We start from the raw sequence: 18,583 nt of genomic DNA on the forward strand, positions 1-18,583 counted from the left end.
TGTGCAACCCCATCGACTGTAACCCGCCAGGCTCCTCTGCCAGTGGGATTTTCCAGACAAGAATACGGGAGTGGGTTACCATTTCCTTCTCCAGGGGATCCTCCCAATCCAGGGATCGAATGCGGGTCTCCTGCATTACAGGCAGTCTTTACTGTCTGAGCCACCAGAGATGAAAAGGTGTGACCAAGTCAGTCCAGTCAGTGGTAGGTCCTGAGCTAAGACCTTGCAGACTGGATCCAGGGGAACTTCCTGACCCAGGGATCGAACCTGCATCTCTTGAGTCTCCTGCGTTGGCAAGGAGATTCTTTACCACTGGGCCACCTGGGGATCCCTTTAATCCTATTAGATTGTCTCACGTCCATCTTTAAACAAATGGCTCTCTCAAACATTACGGTGGGAACATAAATTAGAAATGATTTTCAGTCTATCAAATGATAAAAGCACACAGAGTGCAGGAGTCCCATTACTGGTAATGAACTCAGTGGACACATCCAGATGCCCCAGACCCCCAAGCGTGAGCCCTGGAGGGGCAGCACCTGTACACGGGGAGTGGAGGGTAGAGGGTCAGAAGCGACCTTGCCAGTGGAGGTGCTCAGTCAGGGAGTGGTTACAGCACCCTCCAACACTCCAGAGACAGAAAAGTCCAGAAGCATAAAACCACAAATGAGAAGCAAAAAAGAATCACTACATTTCATGGATGCTAAGATAAAATGTAGTTGTTTTTTTTTTAATGTATTTTTTTTTCATATTTCACTTCCTCTGAATTCTGAGTATGTTTCACATTCACTGGCAAGTCAATTTATCTGGCAGTTTTTTCTCCTTTCCTTTTGTTTGTTTGTTTGTTTTTTGGCCACACCACACAGCATATGGGGATCTTCCAACCAGAGATGGAACCCGTGCCCCCTGCAGTGGAAGCATAGAGTCCTAACCACGGGACCCCCAGGGAATTCCCCATCTTTCTTGGTTTCTTTGAAGACTCTTTTTAAAAAAAATTTTTATTGAGATATAATTGACAAATAAAACTATAAGATATTCAAAGTATACTAAATATACATATACATTATGAAAGGATTCCCCTTGAAAGATATTTCTTAAAACTGATGGCATGTTAGACTCAATGAAATACATTATCTATTGAGCCCTGAATATGTTGCAGGCACCATGTTGGTCAATTAGCATTCATTATCATAAACTCATTACAGATGAGAAAAGCACCTCAGAGAAGTTAAGTAACTTTCCCAAGGTCACACAGCTAGCAAGTAGCCAAAGTAGGATTCAAACTCAGGCTTGCTGATCTCCAACGCCCCTGTGCTTCCCACCACGTCATCCTAACCTCCTTCCTTCTGGATGAAGTGAGGGGGACAAAGTCAAAGCCTCAGGTCTGTAGGTCCTAGATGATTCTCCTGGGTGATTTATTCCCGTCAGCTTTACTTGGATCCTCACTATTCCACTCCAAGCCTAGATGCTTAGGAAGCCCTGGTTCATGGCTCACAACTCACCCGGTTCTGGAGCAGCTTCACAGACCTCCCTGGCCTGTCTCCAACGCCTGTCCTCCCCAACTCTAATTTTGGTTTCCTGTTGCCTTCCCAGGCTCACTGGGTGCTTTACTGGCCAAACCTACCCCCGCTCCTCCGCCCACCCCAGATTCTGGGGGGAAAGGCTAGAAGAACTCCACGAGGTGGCAGTTTTGGGAAAGACACTAATTATGAGTTGTCTCATCAGACTGGAACTGAGAGGATGAGGAGACCAGGGCTCCCACTTTCAAAACAGCCCAGGACAGAAGGGGCCACTGGAAAGGCCTGCGGGGAGTCAGTGGAATTGGAACTCAAACCAGGGTGAAGCAAGGGGACAAGCCCCAAAGAGTCTGAGGGATCCCTCCCTTTTCTCCTCCTCTATGCTGCAGCCGCCCACTCGCCAAGGACCTGACATAACCTCTCCCCACCCTTTTTCCCCCCACCCTCCCCCCATCTCTGGGCTCTGACTTTGCCTGTGGGTTCAATTCCCCCCTGCCAGGCCTTGAAGTTTATGCTTTGTCTCAAGGCTCAGCTGCCTCCAGGCAGTCTTCAGCCCTCCCAGTCCCACTGGTCCTGGTCCCCTCTGCCAGGACACCCCTCCCTGAGGAGCTCTCAATTATACCACCATGTGGCTTGGTTACTCTCTTTGGCTTGTGGACCAAAAATGCTGCCTGCCATTTCAGTAAACATACTGCACTCCACCACGCCCTCAGTCCCTGCAGCCGCCCCCAACAATGTACACAGAGGGGAATTCAGGATGGAAATAAGATACTGGTCCCAGATAGCTAAGATGCTTATCAAAGGAATGATTTCAATAAGCCCAGACACTTGCATCTTCCCATACACAGAAAATCGTTAAAATCATAAAGTTGAAATGCCTGTTTTTGTGATGAGCAGTAATTTTGTGATATTCAACTATATGTTTGTTTGTTTGTTTTCCAGCAAAAACTATACATCCTGGCTCCTCCCTTACCTCATCAGAATAGCCCCTCAGAGCCAACTATCTGAGAGTCTGTCTCCCGGGCTATAGTTCTCAGGAAGGTCCCTGAATAAAACATAATTCTCAAAAAAAAAAAAAAAAACACACAACTCCCAACTTTTAGTTTGTGCATTTTTTTCAGCTAACAAATAGTTGTGCCTACAATAGATGGACACTGTCCTTAGTGCTAGAGTGGCAAGACACCACAGAGGGGACATGGAGTAGAATCAAACACAGTGGAGGACAGCAAATGTTCCAGCAGCAGCCCCTCTCGAGAGCCGGTTCCTGGGAGAGGGCAGTGGGCAACTCCTCTCTAGTCTGTGGTCTCAGTGACATCAACTTGGCATTGGAAATTGGTCCTGCTAGGAAGATTTATACCACAGAAACCTGAAAACCAGGACTTTTCTTTTCCTAAATAGTAATTTATTAAAGATGAACTAGTGGGCTTCCCTGGTGGCTCAGTAGTAAAGAATCCACCTGCCATGGCAGGAGACCCAGGTTCAATCTCTGATCTGGGAAGATCCCACGTGCTGCAGAACAGCTAAGCCCCTGTGCCACAACTGTGCAGCCACGTGCCACAGCTGCTGAAGCTGGAGTGCCCTTGAGCCCTGTGCTCTGCAACTAGAGAAGCGACTACAATGAGAAGCCCACTCAATGCCAGAGAGTAGCCCCCCCACCACCACCACTCTCCATAACGAGAGAAAAGTCCATGCAGGAATGAAGGCCCAGCACAGCCAAAAATAAATAAATAATTTTTTTTTTTTTAAGATGGACAGGTAGGCTACTGTGGGAGGAGCAGGATGAGGCCTGTGGGTCTGGGGAGAGCCACTGGTTTGGGTTTCCCCTAAAAACAGATCCTGAGACAAGGACTTAGCAACAAGTGGTTTCCTTGGAAGGTAATCTCAGGGGACAACAGTGGTGAGGCAGGGAAGGGAAGGAACTTGTTTAAGGAGGTATTACATTTTCAAACATGGGCAACCAGCGTTCAATCTGGGGATGGCAGACAGAGAGGAGCAGAACTTCAGTCAGCCACTGAGGGTCGAGGAAGCCGGGCCATTTATCCACCCCTGTGAGTCTTTGGAGGCCTTCACTCCCTGGCTTCTTGGACCCCACATGATCCTGTCTCCTTGAGACTATAAATCCCCTGGGATTGAGACTCTGCTATTCTGTCTACTGAGGTCCTTGAGACCCATTCAGGAAGGCCATTAGATCAAAACTCTTTCTACAACAGGCTTCCCTGATGGTAAAGAATCTGGCTGACAATGCAGGAGACCCAGGTTCGATCCCATTTCTTTCTCCAGGGGATCCAAGTTGGAAAGATCCCCTGGAGAAAGAAATGGCAACCCACTCCAGTATTCTCGCCTGGGGAAATCTCATGGACAGAGGAGCCTGGCAGGCAACAGTCCTCGGGGTCACAAAGAGTCGGACACGACTGAGCGACTAACACTTTCACTTTCATATTCCTACAACAACACTAAGACATTAGTATTTTGCCTTCTCATTCTCTCATGAGTCTGCAGTACACTTTTCCAGAGGCTCCATGGCATGTAATATTACAGTAGTTTGCGTGCAGAAGCAAATACAAGAGTCCAAGCTGTTCTTTTAAGCCAAACATTAAAGAGATTTGTAAAAAGGTAACAAAAAGTACTGATCTTCTCACTTTTTTGTTTTGAAAGATACAAGTTTTAAAGCTGAGGTTTTTATATTGGTATTTCACATCTGAAAGACAACATCAAATTAGACTTTAAGTTTTCGAGTCGGAATTTCTCAAACTGGGTCCTGGGAGGTTTTCTTAAAAATCTGTGAAAACAAAAAAAAAAATCTGTGAAAACATGTTTCTTTTAAATGAAATTATTGCTCTCGGTGAGTTAGCCTGTTTTCCTGAAAACTGTCCAATCTGTAGGTTTCCCCAAATGAAAAGGGTTTTTTAATATATAATAATTGTAAGAGTAGCACTTGCTTCAGGTTAAAAAAAAAAATCAGATAATGCAAATGGTATAAGGAGGAAGTTGTGAGGAGGGAAACACTAAAGAAAGAAGCACTACAGCCGTGGGGGGGGTGGGGGTGTGGGGAGTGAGGGGGAGCCCTCATGGTCCTGGGGTGGGTGAGAGTGGGATGGAAATCCTACTGGTTTATGGAAACAAAGCTGGTGGGGGGTGTGGGGAGGGAACCCTCTTGCAGGCAGACCCCTGCTTGGAGCCCCAGAGCCTGGGCTGGAGCAGCTAGTTTGGCCATCCACACAGTCCCTTTTCCCTCAAGGCCAGGTGCCCCCAGAATTCACCCTTGGCTCCCAGTGTTACCAAACCAAGCTCAGGTCACATGTAAATCACATGTGCATTCCGGCACCTGCCGGAGGCCATACAGGAGGTAAAGCAGAAGCTGACAGCGTCAAGTTCCTGCTTTTGGCTCTGTCCTTCCATAGGCCTCCCCACCCTGCACACAAGCTTGCAGAAACTCCTGGGCCCTCTCTGGATGGACGGCCTGAGTCCCTAAGGTGCCGGGGAGGGGTCTGTAGCATTCTGCCCTCTCAGCCCCTCAGGGCCCAGCCACAGAGCCAACCCCTTCCCCACACAGCCTTTGTCCACAGAACAGAGTCAGAAGACTCACAGGGTCTGTTTTCTGCCTAAATAACTGAAGGTCTAGGCAGAGACCCCAAGGCCCTGGAGGCCTGGAGCCTGGGAAGCCATCAGGCTCGTGGCTGGAGTACCCCAGAGGGCTGCTCCAACCCCAGGGTTGAGGCCACCCTATGACATCTAGGGCAGCTGCTCCACAGGCCCACCAGACCCTTATACAAGCCTGCTCGCAGCAGGTGAGGCAAGTCGGCTTAACAGCACTGAAACCCAGACCCTGTAAACCCAAGTTCCTCTGCTGAGTTTCTGATCAACCTCTCTATCCAAAATTTTATTCCCTTTCTTGTCCCACCCCTATTCCCCTCAGGACTGAGGAGAATCAGAAAAGGGGGATCGAAAATGAGCAGAACCCCGAGGGGCCCTCCCAGGTCCAACAGCCCCTATTTCTCGTTTGTAGAAAAAGGCTTTCATCTCCTAAACCTTCCCTGAGTTCCAAAGAGCAACTTCAACTATCACTAATTAGAGAAGTGAGAGAATGAGGAAGCCAAGGAAAGGCAGTCAAGAAACAATACTGCAGAAATAAAAGGGTCCTAGTTTCTCCTCAAGGGATGTACATAATAATCTGATAAAGATTTCTGAGCACTACCGTAGAGGGCTGCTCCAACCCCAGGTCTGATGCCACCCCATGACATCTAAGCTAAGAAAGAAAGCTGAGCGCTGAAGAATTGATGCTTTCGAACTGTGGTGTTGGAAAAGACTCTTGAGAGTCCCTTGGACTGTAAGGAGATCCAACCAGTCCATCCTAAAGGAAATCAGTCCTGAATATTCATTGGAAGGACTGATGCTGAAGCTGAAGCTCCAATACTTTGGGCACCTGATGCAAAGAGCCGACCCATTGGAAAAGACCCTGATGCGGGGAAAGACTGAAGGTGGGAGGAGAAGGGGATGACAGAGGATGAGATGGTTGGACGGCATCACTGACTCAGTGGACATGAGTTTGATCAAGCTCCGGGAGTTGGTGATGGACAGGGAAGCCTGGTGTGCTGCAGTCCATGGGGTTACAAAGAGTCGGACACGACTGAGTGACTGAACTGAACTGAACAGATTTCTGAGTTGCTCTGCACGAACTAAGGCCCCACCAAGATGGGGGATGGAACTACACCCTGGACTGGCTGGAAGCAGAAGGCTGATGACTGAGATTCCTGGAACACCGCCCTGTTACATCACCACCACCCAATCAGAAGAGAGTCACACACTGCAGCCCTCACCCCAAATGTTGCCTTTAAAAACTTTACCCTGAAAATCCTCAGGGACTTCGGGTCTTTTGACCACTAGCTGCCCATTCTCCTTACTTAGCCCTTTAACTTAAATTTTCTCTGCTCTAAATTCTGACATTTCAGTTTGTTTGGCCTTGAGGCAGGAGATAGGTAGACCCCAGGCTGAAGAGTTTTCCCCCTGTGGACAGAAAGTCCATAAAAGCAGGATGGTGGAGGAGGCTGGCTTCTTCCCAGGTAGATATGAGATAAAAGACCACATATTCTTCATTCTCGAAGTCAAGGAGACCTCACCAACTACACATGTGCAGAAAGGCTCCTTGGAGGTCCAAAAGGGAGGGAGCATCACCTCACAGTAAGTGGTGTCAACTATGCATAAGCCTCTTCACTAGGCTAAGAGATGAATGACTAAGAGATGAGCATGCACCAAATACTGACTCAGGAGAGGCAAATCAGAATGACTTGTCAAAGGAAACCCCAAAGGAATGCCCTGTAAAAGTGATTCAAACCACCGCAAGGGTGCAACTCAGCCGCCCGTGTGTCTATCCACACAGCCTGTACTCTTCTTCCTCCGAACAAACGTTTACTTGTTTCTCTACTTTCCATCTTTGTGGGAATTCTTTTTTACGCAAAGCCGAAGAGCCAGAGTCTTGTCACTGACCACTGGCCTAGTGGCTATAGAATTCGGTGTTCTCACCGCTGCAACCCAGCCTCAATCTCTGGCCGGGAACCAAAGCCGAGCTTCAAGCCCCTACAGGCTGAGATCAGCCTCACTGAGTGCTGGGCACACAAACTTGAGTTCTAAAAGGATGCTGTGCATTCTAAGTCGCTTCAGTCACGTCTGACAAAAAGAATCTGCCTACGAATGCAGGCGACACGGGTTCAGGGGATACCTTCTCCAGGAAAATCACATAATGCGGAGCAACTAAGCCCTTGTGTCATAACTGCTGGGCCCATGCTCTAGAGCCCTTGAGCTGCAGCTACGGAAGCCTGTGTGCCTAGAGTCCACGCAACAAGAGAAGCCTGTGCGCCTCAGCGGCGAGTCGCCCCCACTCACCACAATCAGAGAAAGCCTACACGCAACAGTGAAGACCCAGCAGAGCCAATAAAAGTAAATACACCTTTAAAAAAAAAAAAAAAAACAAGAGGAAAACAAACAGAAGTCTATTAACATGTGTATCCTGCACGTACATGGGAGCTCACAGCGTTAAATAATTCACAAGAGTGGTGAGAACTTGGGCTTGTATAGTATCTTAACAAAAGAACAATAAACTTTTAGAGAAATGATAAGACACAGGAAAAGGAACTTGGAGGGTATAGGGTGGAAAATTATGGGAAGGCAAATATATGGGGAAGCCGGTAGTAGCTAAGGGCTAGTTTTAGCAAGACTTGTCTTTAGATTCGGAAAAGGCAATGGTACCCCACTCCAGTACTCTTGCCTGGAGAATCCCATGCACGGAGGAGCCTGGTGGGCTGCAGTCCATAGGGTCACGAAGAGTCGGACACGACTGAGCGACTTCACTTTCACTTTTCACTTTCATGCATTGGAGAAGGAAATGGCAACCCACTCCAGTGATCTTGCCTGGAGAATCCTAGGGACGGGGGAGCCTGGTGGGCTGCCGTCTATGGGGTTGCACAGAGTTGGACATGACCAAGCGACTTAGCAGCAGCAGCACCAGTGTTTAGATTCCTCTGATGTTGTCTCTGGGCTGGAGAGGGTCTAGAGCTGTAGCCAGGGATTAATTCCTGGACTTCTTGGTAGAGAGCAGAATGTACAAACAATACATCAATTTATAAATTTATGATCTGCTTTTAGGCAAATAGGAGAAAGGAAGAGAGCTTTTTTGTATCTGCTTCTCAATAGCCTTCAGTTCAAAATAATCCTTGTGCTGAAATGGCATATTTTGGAGTGTCATCAGGGGCTACCCACCGTGATGGGCTGCCAATGAAAGGAGCCTCAAGATAGAAGAAAGGAGAGGAGGAATTTCTTATCTCTTGGAGGTTCACACCCTGGCATCCTCATCTGTAAACCGGGGCCATCGACCTCCAAGGGTCACCAAGGAGGGAAAATGAGATTGTGTGCACCTACATCCTTGACGTGTAGACATTAGCCGAATCAGAATATAGGAATATTACAAAGTTCTTTCTTATATCCTAACAAACTCTTCCTCCTATTAATGATGCAGTCTTAATCTAATGCTTTCCAAAGTGTGGCCCGTCACCCTGCTTGGACCACTTATTGGATTCTACCCATAATGTGCCATGGACAGATTCCCAATTGTCTTTGCTCCTCTTAGATCCACTCAATCACAATCTTGGGGGATAGAACCCTAGACTCTGCATCTTTGACAAACTCCCTAAACAATTCTTGGACATAGCAGTTTGCCTACCACTGGTAAAGTGAATGAACCACTGCTTCTGGTGATTAGAGAGACCTGGGTTCAAATCTCAGTTTGGCCATTAACTTAAGGTTTCTATGCCTTGGTTTCCTGGTTTTTAAAATGGGGATCAAAATACTATATGTGACATTTAAATGCAAGGAAATTGCTTAAGACAGGCCAGCACAAGGTAAGTGTCAAGAGGTGTTAGCCTTTGTTTTTCTCCTGTTAAATGTTGCTTCTGCTGCCCCTCTGTGGCACAGACCATGGCCCCAACCATCCTGGGAACAGCCCAACTGGAACCTGTGGTGAGTGAGTGAAAGTTGCTTAGTCGTGTCCAACTCTTTGCAACCCTATGGACTATATAGTCCATGGCATTCTCTAGGCCAGAATACTGGAGTGGATAGCCTTTCCCTTCTCCAGGGGATCTTCCCAACCCAGGGATCAAACCCAGGTCTCTGGCATTGCAGGCGGATTCTTTACCAGCTGAACCACAAGGGAAGCCCAGAACCTGCTGGGAGCAGTGCAAACCAGAGTGAGGAGGATGGGGGCTTGGGTTTTGCACCTTCTCCCTTCAAACTGGGAAACACTGTAAGGACACATCTGGCCACTGGAGGGCAGCATCCATCTAGCTAATTTAAACAACCGCTTTCTCAAAAAGCAGCTTTCTGGAGGTAATGTGGGGAAGATGGTGGACCCTGGGTGAGATGCCTCACCCGAAGCTTTCATTTAAATTTTCCTCCTTTAGTCAGCCCTTAGATGTGTCCTAAAATAACCTATGATGAGAGGTTTTGCGTAAAGAACCCTGCTTTCCCATTGCCTTGGATTTGCATGAGAATTTTTATCCTAAACCTGGGTTCTCTCACAGGTGCCCAGTGACAGTCTTCTGAGTGTCCACGTGCCTGACCGCCAGGACTCTGCACTCCACCCCCGGCACACAAATAGCTCCCGATTTTCCAAGCCTCAGCTGCTGCACATGAAGAGCACAGAGACTCTTGGTATTCCCTTCTCAAGGTGGCAGTGGGGTGCCTTCTGCAACCAGTGGGTCGGAGTGTTCCAGTGTGGAGTGAGGACCAGGCGTGGGGCCCCTGGTCACCCATCTCAAGGGTCTCAGAAGTCACTCCCCATAGCATGTCCTTGAGAATGGTCCAGGTCTCACTTTGGGTTACCCTCAAAGCAAGCTCTAGATGACGGTGTGCCAGTTAATCGCCCTCTGGCCGTACAAGCTTGAACTGGGTTTTGTGGTTCTTGCCCTAGAAGGCTCCCAACCAAATATACAACCTACTGAGCAGGTGGTGCTAGTGGTCAAGAACCCACCTGCCAATGCAGGAGATGTAAGGGATGCTGGTTTGACCCCTGGGTCAGGAAGATCCCCTGAAGGAGGGCATGGCAACCCACTCCAGTATTCTTGCCTAGAGAATCCCCATGGACAGAGGATCCTGGTGGGCTATAGTCCATGGGGTCTCCACGAGTCAGACACGACTGAAGCGACTTAGCACGCATGCATGACCAACCCCCTCACAGGACGTGGCATTGAGTACATGCATGAGATATCACATCTAATCTTCTCAAGCTGATTGTGTGAAACCAAAATATCCTTCCCTCTCTTTCTTTCCCACCCCCCACCTCCTTCCACCCACGTGGGCTCCAAGCTTGGCTGGATGGTAGACAGAGCACTGGGCTGAGTCAAGAGACCTGAGTTCTTGTCACCCTGCGACCCTAGCAGTACAACCAGTGCTCCCAGGCCTCGATTCTCTCCTCTGTCAAATGAAAGGTTTTCCAGCACTAACATTCTATGGATATTTTCCTCCATCCCATATTTAGCCAGTCACCGAGGCCCATTTAAGTTCCCTCAGACATCTCACCCACCCCTTCCGCATTCCATTACCTTTGTAAGGAGAATGAATACCTTCTCCCTTTCTTCCTCAAACCACTGCTTTCTCCATGGGGTCTAAATTTAGAACTATAAAGAAATTTTGCAGTGAGGAGAGCCTGAGAGATACCCCTCCCCCTGAAAGTTCTGGAGTGCCAAGGGGACATCTCCAGTAATTCTGATCCTCAGAATAAGTCCCAAATGATCCTCTGCCTGGGGGTTTCCTAAGACAACCTAGAGTCCTTGGTTGTGTCTTGCCCATCCCACTACCTCCGTATAAAGTGTACACCTTTTTGTATTGGTTAGGACTTTCGCTGCAAGTGTCCAAAGCCCATCTGAGCTAACTTGTATTAGAAAAGGAAAATGTGTCACTACAGACAAGGATCCAGTTCATTTCACTCCCAGGCTTGGGGTTGAGTCTCTCCTCTGTGGAGGCAAGGCTTTATTTTGTCTTGTTAAAGGCCAGCTTTTCATGCTTCTCCTACAATTGGCAGATGTGAGCACGAGCAACTTCTGAGTTTCCAAGTTATCAGTCCAACCCAAGATCAGATTAGCCCTTTGAAGCTGCTTCACTACTCTGTTCACTCATACTAAGCTGAGGACCTTCTTGGTCTCTTTTTCAGGGTATCTCCCACATCTTGTGTTTTTTTAGATCCACTTTCAGGGTTTTACATGCATTCTCATAAAACATAATCTTAGAAGATTACTTTCATTGCCCGTTGAGATCTTTTGTGATCCTAATTCTCTTGTTTACCTTATAGGCTTCATAACACCTGTGGGTTTGAAGGTGAACACCTGAGTCCGAGTCAGTAGGACCTGAACAAGACAGGACCAAGAACCAGTGCTTACAGCCTACAGCAACCTCCCAGAAGTTGTCAGATTCATAAGCCAGCACACTCTGGACACACTTTTTATTTACACAGCCACTGAGCCCTGCAGTGGAACTCTCCCACCAAGAACAGAGGAGATGCTGCTTGTCTGAATTTCAGCAAGGACTGAGACATCTCTATATTGCTCTTTCCAGGGAGCCTGGTACCAACCCCAAAAGAAGATGTTAGTCAAGCAGCATCTGCTATTCATGGAACTGTGCTGTGCCCAGGGATGACTGTATCTTTTTACAAATGTTCACAAGCCATCTTTCAAATATCTTGCTTTCAGAAGCCAGCTTCCAGTTTCTGCTGGAAAAGTAGGACTCAGGAAGATGGCTAAGAAAAATATAATTAGATGGAGAAGGAAATGGCAACCCACTCCAATATTCTTGCCTGGGAAATCCCATAGACAGAGGAGTCTAGCAGGCTATAGTCCTTGGGGTCGCAAACAGACACAACTTAGTGACTAAACAACAACAAAGATATCTATTTACACATTCATCCTTATATATAAATTTCTAAGGCCTATGTGTATATATATGTCCACAATCCTTTTTTTTTTTTTAATTTTACAATTTAAAAAATCTGAGAGCAAACATGTTTTCTTATGATCCATTTGGTTACCAAACCTGAGATGACCTGAATTTATTTGCTGGTGAAATAAAGACTGTTTATCCCCCCCCCCCAAAAAAATATATATATATATAATTAGAAATGGAAGATACTAGAGAGAGGTGATAAGAAAGCAAATGTCAGTGATAAGAATGGATGTTTTACATTGCCTGTGATCTCTTAGCTTGCCAAATTAGAGAATAGGTTTAGGATGAACCTTTGTGAGACATCTCTATATTGCTCTTTCTGGAGAGTATGGTACCAACCCCAGTGAATCTCTGAACCCCTGGTACCAATCTCCAATGAATCTTTCTTTTGTTGTCTCATCAAAAATAGAATCCAGAAGGTTTGGGAGAGTTGACAGGTAATCTGTTTTGTGGGCCATATTTCATTGGATCTAAAATACAATCAGATTAATAAGATGCTCCAGTATTTTAGAAACATCAAGAAAGAAAATACGTAGCCACTTAAACTGTAACACAATGCTTTATCATTCTTACTTTTATTATAAATTTATTTGTTTAATATATGTAGTTACTGATGGCCTTCCCTGGTGGCTCAGTGGTACAGAATCTGCCTGCCAACTCAGTCGGATAGATATCCGAAAGTAACATTACAATGGCTGCCCAAAGAGAACCCCAAGTTCAGTTCAAACTTGTTTTGGTGGGTGATGGCGACACTGGGAAAACTACATCTGTGAAACGCCATCTGACTGGTGAATCTGAGAAGTGTGTAGCTACCTGGAGTGTTGAGTCCCATCCCCTGTGTTCCATACTAACAGAGGACCTACCTATTAAGTTCAATGTATGGGATGCAGCTGGTCAGGAGAAATGTGGTGGACGAAGAGATGGCTATAACCAAGATCAGTGTCTCGTTAGAATGTTTGACATAACATCAGGAGTTACTTACAAGAACACGCCTAACAGGCACAGAGATCTGGTACGAGTGTGTGAGGACAACCCCCATCATATTGTGTAGCAACAAAGTAGATATTAAGGACAGAAAGATTAAGGCAAAGTCAATTGTCTTCCACCAAAAGGAGAATCTTCAGTACTATGTCATTTCTGCCAAAAGTAGGCAGAAAAGCTTTGAAAAGCCCTCGCTCTGGCTTGCTAGAAAGCCGAGTGGAGGACCTAACTCGGACTTTGTCATCATGCCCGCTCTCACCCGCCAGAGGTGGTCATGGACCCAGCCTGGCAGTGCATCTAGAGGTTGCACAGACAGCTCCTTTCCTGGATGAAAATGATGACCTGTGAGAAACCGAAGCTGAGCCCAGCGTCAGAAGCCTAGTTTTACAGGCAACTGTCCTATGTCCGTGGTGCATGTTCACACTTTATTATACATCTAAGCAGAACATGTGCTTACTCTTTGGATGCTGAAGGAGATGGATGGGCTTTGGAGTGAAAGTGGCAGTTTAAAGAAAACTTCGTTTTTCGGACCTGTATATTTAGGTGTTTTGGATACAGATGCTTCCGCCTTGAGTTTCAAATATAAGACTGCTACAGTCACATGACAATACTGAGAGGTGGAATCTTGTTTGCTACTGCCACTCGCGTTCCTGTTTGTTTAGACTCAGAAAAAAGTTGTATTTCAAATATCTATTTAAAAAAAAAGAATTTGGCTGCCAATGCAGGAGACGTGGCTTCCATCTCTGAGTCAGGAAGATCCCCTGGAGAAGGAAATGACAACCCACTCCAGCCTGGGAAACCCCATGGACGGAGGAGCCTGGTGGGCTACAGTCCATGGGATTGCAGAGTCAGCCACGACGTCGAGACTACACAACCACAACGTAGTTATTGAAAAAGCTTTTAGTCTTTAAACATGTTTATCATCTGTCACTCTTGTGCAGAGGTGAGCAAAACAAATTTGCTAAAACTTCCTCAAATGCAGAGTCTAGCTCCTCTGAACTCCTTGCCAGAGTCTTCCAGTGGATTTTCCACACACCATTTTAATCCATAGCATTTAATAGCACAGCTTTTGATGAGGGAGCTCCACGAGGACCTCCAGATTGTCTTTCTGTATACCCATTCTGCAGGCTTTGATCCTGGTGCTTGATCTTACTAGAAGGTGTCAATGGAAGTCTGAGACAAAACCAGGACTCACTTTCCTACTTCTAAAGAGCAGGCCATGACTGGAGGTCATGACTGCCACCTGGCCAACAGTAGCTAGGACACTATTAATTCCAAAGTGAGATCGGTTGTAAGCTGAATCCAAATCTCAGAGATAAAATGATGATGAACTGAGGTAGCCCTCATAAGGCCACTTTTTGGGTTATCTGCCCCACCCAGCCTGACCAATGCCGCAAGCCTCATCCACGGACTGGTAGGCATCACCGCATCAGACCAGGCCAGGCTGGGCCAAGCAGGTCCTGCAAACGAGAAACAGGGACTGGCCTCCTGTTAGAGGAAAACACGAGGGCATGTGAAGTCGGCCTTTCCCACCATGGGGGTCATGACCAGAGAAAGCTAGGCCCAAGAGAGGAGTGAAGCCCCCACACAGAGGGGCTGAGATAGACAGAGGGCAGGCTCACTGCTTATCCAGGACTTCCTAGGGCCTGTGGCAGGTCCCAACCTGAGGCTGGGCTGCCACCTAGGTTCTGGGTTCGGGAGACACCCTGAAGTCTCATCTCCCCTTCATCTCTAAGCTGGCAAGGTGTCCAATAACTAGCCAAAGGTCCCACAGCAGCACCTGAGCTGTGCTTGCTCAGACGGGGATTCCCCTACCTCTCTTGGAGTTTCGAAAGTCTCGATGGTCGCAATGTGGCCCCTAGAGCTTTCATTTAGCTGAAGGACTCCATCCCACCACGTCTGAGTGTCCCGTAAACCCCGGGCCCTCTCGGCCTCGATGTGGGCTCCCAGCTCCCATATCCAGGCTTCCCCAGCGTCGGGTGTGGAAAGGGGCCCTCTCCAGCGCCACCCTGCAGGGCGGCGCACGTGGACGAGGCCCTTCAGTGGTTCTGTTGGCAGTGCCGCTTAGTTACCTCTCTTCTGTCCCCTAAGTTTGGCCTGGACTGGGGGTGAGGGAACAGCCTGTTGGGGGACTCTCGTCCATGTGAGGTCACCTACCCCATTAGGGGATAAGCCCACAGCCTTCAGCCCCTCAGCCAGTGCCACTAACCAGCAACCACCCCCCAACCGCCCCCCACTGGGCATAGTCATTCTGGCCCTTTGGAGGTTTCATCTGAAACCTCCATCTCCCTCCTCTGCAGACTGGCAATTTTAGGGTTAGGGGTTCTGGTCAGCACCTGTGGCAGCCTCCCCAGAGCTGACATTTTGCAAGTTTAGGCCTCTGAAGCTGGGGTGGTGGAGCCAAAGCCTCAAGCCTACAACACAAGTCACTGATACCGGGGGGGGGGGGGGGGGGGGGGGGGGGGGGAGGAATGCAGGGCAGCCAGCCTGTCCAGAGGCCTGGATGACGAAGCAAGCGTTAGCTTCCAGTTGCCCCAGTAACAAAGCACATGTAGTGCCTTAAAATACGTATTTATTATCTTCTCAGTTCAGAAACCTAAAATGGGTCAGCAGGGCGGCATTCCCACTGAGGCTCTAAGTGGGGCTTCCATCTCCTTGCTTGTTCCAGCTTCTAGAAGACAGTGCATTCCTTGGCTTGTGGCCTCATGTCATTCCAACATCTACCTCCGTCGTCACATCTCTGATACTGCTGCCTCCCTCTTCATCAAAGCCCACCCAGACAATCCAGAATAATGTCTCCATTGAGGACTTTAACTCAGTTACACCTGCAAAGTCCAGTTTGCCATGTAAAGTAACAGAGTCACAGGATCCAAGGGATTAGGACACGGACATCTCGTGAGGACCATTATTCAGCCTATCACAGAGCTCAAACGCTCAAAGAGGACTCCTCAGTGGTATTTTCCTAAATATATATATATGTATCTCTTGAACCTCTGACCCCAAAAGCCAGCAATGAGTAGCTAAAGGACTTGAAATCGCCTCTTTAGAAATAACTAAACAGATGAAGTATTCATAAATCAAACTCTTGGTACTAATACTTTGGTGGTGTTCAGCAGTTTTGTATGCATCATGACAACAAGTGGGTTAAGGTGACTGAACACATAAAAGAACCCAGCATATAATAGCTTTGTGATTTTTCATCTGCGATGTGCAACTGAAATGAGACGTGTAATTTCAGTTTTGGAGGTCTAAGAGAATTGTTAGTAAACAGCTTTGAACTGCTCCAGGGAACCTGATTTACTGCATTTATAATATTTCAATTGCTTTGTGCTGAGTGAAACTCTGCAGCTTGGATTTGAATCTGCCTGGGTTGGGAGTCTGATGTCTTGAAGAGTGATTAAAACTTGCTAACACGTTTAAAATATTTAAAGGGATTTAACAAAGTTTGCAAACGGGGTTGTTCTGGAGGATTAAATCTGTTTAAATATATGAATGATTAAGACACGGAAGAATGTTATTTTTACAGGAAAATTACATTATCAATAAAATAAAATGTCCATGATGTGCTTAAAAGCTTAAGAAATGAAATTTTAAGATTTTACCTCTAATGGATTGAAAATTATAGTCATTTGCACACATATAGTCATTTGCACAAATATAAGCACCCTTGAATGTTGAGAAACTCAAACCCTTGAAGACTGTGGAATAACTCTATAAACACACCTTGTTCAAATGACTCTTACACATTCTTTTAAAGATTGATCATACCTCTGGAAATTGAGGGGGATTTTGTGGCATTTTGTTTAATATTGTGGCCATGATGCACAGCATGTGGGATCTTAGTTCCCTGACCAAGGGTCGAACCCACATCCCCTGCAGTAGAAGCTTGGAGTCTTAACTACTAGCCCACCAGGGAAGTCCCTGAAAATTGAGGCTTATTAATGCACACACCCTCAGTTTAGGAAACTTTCCAGTTGGAACAATTTCCTTCTCCTCAACTCTTAAACCACAGTCTTCCCCACCAAGCTGCCATCACAGCAGACCTACCTTGAGCAGCTTTGGCTTTCTGCCAGCCAGTGGGAAAACCTGCAATCATGGTTCCCAAAGCAAAAGCCAACCTCTCCCCATGTCCATTCTCCTGAATAGCCTTGCCTCTTTCCCAGGGCAGTGGGTGTTCCAGAAACTCATGGAACTAATCCCTAAACAAACGGGGCTTACACTGGAAAACTGTCATCTCTGGCCCCAGTTCAATAAATTCCAATCTGGTCTTAGTCTTCTTATATGAGGGGACTTCTATCATGTTAAGGGTTCTCTTTTAAAGAGATCCTTCAAGCGAATCCCTTAAAACTTAAAGTAGGATTGACCACAACATTTATATGCACTAATACTTTAGGAGTTCTATATATTAGAGCATCAACCTCCCAGCAGCACTATTATTCCCTGTTAGTGGATGAGAGAACTGAAGTGCCCAGTTTATCCATTTTAGAAATGGCCGTGGTAGGTTTGAACTCTGGCTGTCAGACTCCACAGACTCAACTCCCTGTTACTGCTGCATGAGATTGCTTTACCCCTCGACACAGAACTGGAACACAGACCTGCAGCTCCCATTGCTAAATTATGTTGATAAATCACTGCACTGTTACTGATACCGTTACTGACAGTCCTCGCTGTCTGTCCTGTGAGTAGAAGCCTCGAGGAGGAAAAAGGCAAGGAGGAAAAATCAAAAGAAACAGAGATCCCCCGGGGACCTTGTTTAAAGGCAGATTCTAATGAGAGGGTCTGGGGTAGACCTGAGAGCCTGCATTTCCAATAGCCTCCCAGGTGAGGCTGGACAGCTGCTGTCTACGGGACAGTCTGAAGAGTAGGGGATGAGATGACTTCCTGAGTGTCTCCTGCAGCAAAAATGCAAGGAACCGGGGCATGTAGATGTCACAGAGCTGTTTGATGATGTGAGAAACAAAGGTGGGGTTTATTTTCAACACATAGGAGCCTTGTGAGGAAACCACGTTCTCCTCTGGAAAACGAAACAAGTATAAGGTTGAACATGCCAAGGTCAAAAGCATATTAGGGGTGGTACAGGTACCCCACACCATCCTTGATCCCATGCACTCTTTTGGAAAACAGTAAGCAAGGAGCAAAGAACTGACATGGGAGTGTTGCTGCTTTAACACTGCTGCTGCTGCTAAGTCGCTTCAGTCCTGTCCGACTCTGTGCGACCCCAGAGATGGCAGCCCACCAGGCTCCCCCATCCCTAGGATTCTCCAGGCAAGAACACTGGAGTGGGTTGCCATTTCCTTCTCCAATGCATGAAAGTGAAAAGTGAAAGGGAAGTCGCTCAGTCGTGTCCGACTCTTAGCGACCCCATGGACTGCAGCCTCCCGGCTCCTCTGTCCATGGGACCTTCCAGGCAAGAGTACTGGAGTGGGTTGCTATTGTGTGCCCAATAGGACCAAAGCTGTCCACACTTGTCAGTTTTGTCCTGACCCTTTTTAATAGGCAGTATTTGGGGGCAAAAAGTGTGTGCTGATGAAGAGGGTAATTACACACACCTCTGGACTTCAAAAATGAGAAAACAAGCCACATAAATTCTCTTCCTTAAGAAAACA

At 47.0% G+C, this 18,583-nt stretch overlaps 1 pseudogene; it reads left to right on the forward strand.

Moving 5' to 3' along the window:
- The first annotated feature begins 12,594 nt into the window (after positions 1-12,594).
- LOC129622127 (GTP-binding nuclear protein Ran-like) lies at positions 12,595-13,325 on the forward strand (annotated as a pseudogene).
- The last annotated feature ends 5,258 nt before the right edge of the window (positions 13,326-18,583 follow it).

Source organism: Bubalus kerabau, chromosome 10 (genome assembly GCF_029407905.1).
Source record: "Bubalus kerabau isolate K-KA32 ecotype Philippines breed swamp buffalo chromosome 10, PCC_UOA_SB_1v2, whole genome shotgun sequence".
Taxonomy (NCBI): Eukaryota; Metazoa; Chordata; class Mammalia; order Artiodactyla; family Bovidae; genus Bubalus; species Bubalus kerabau.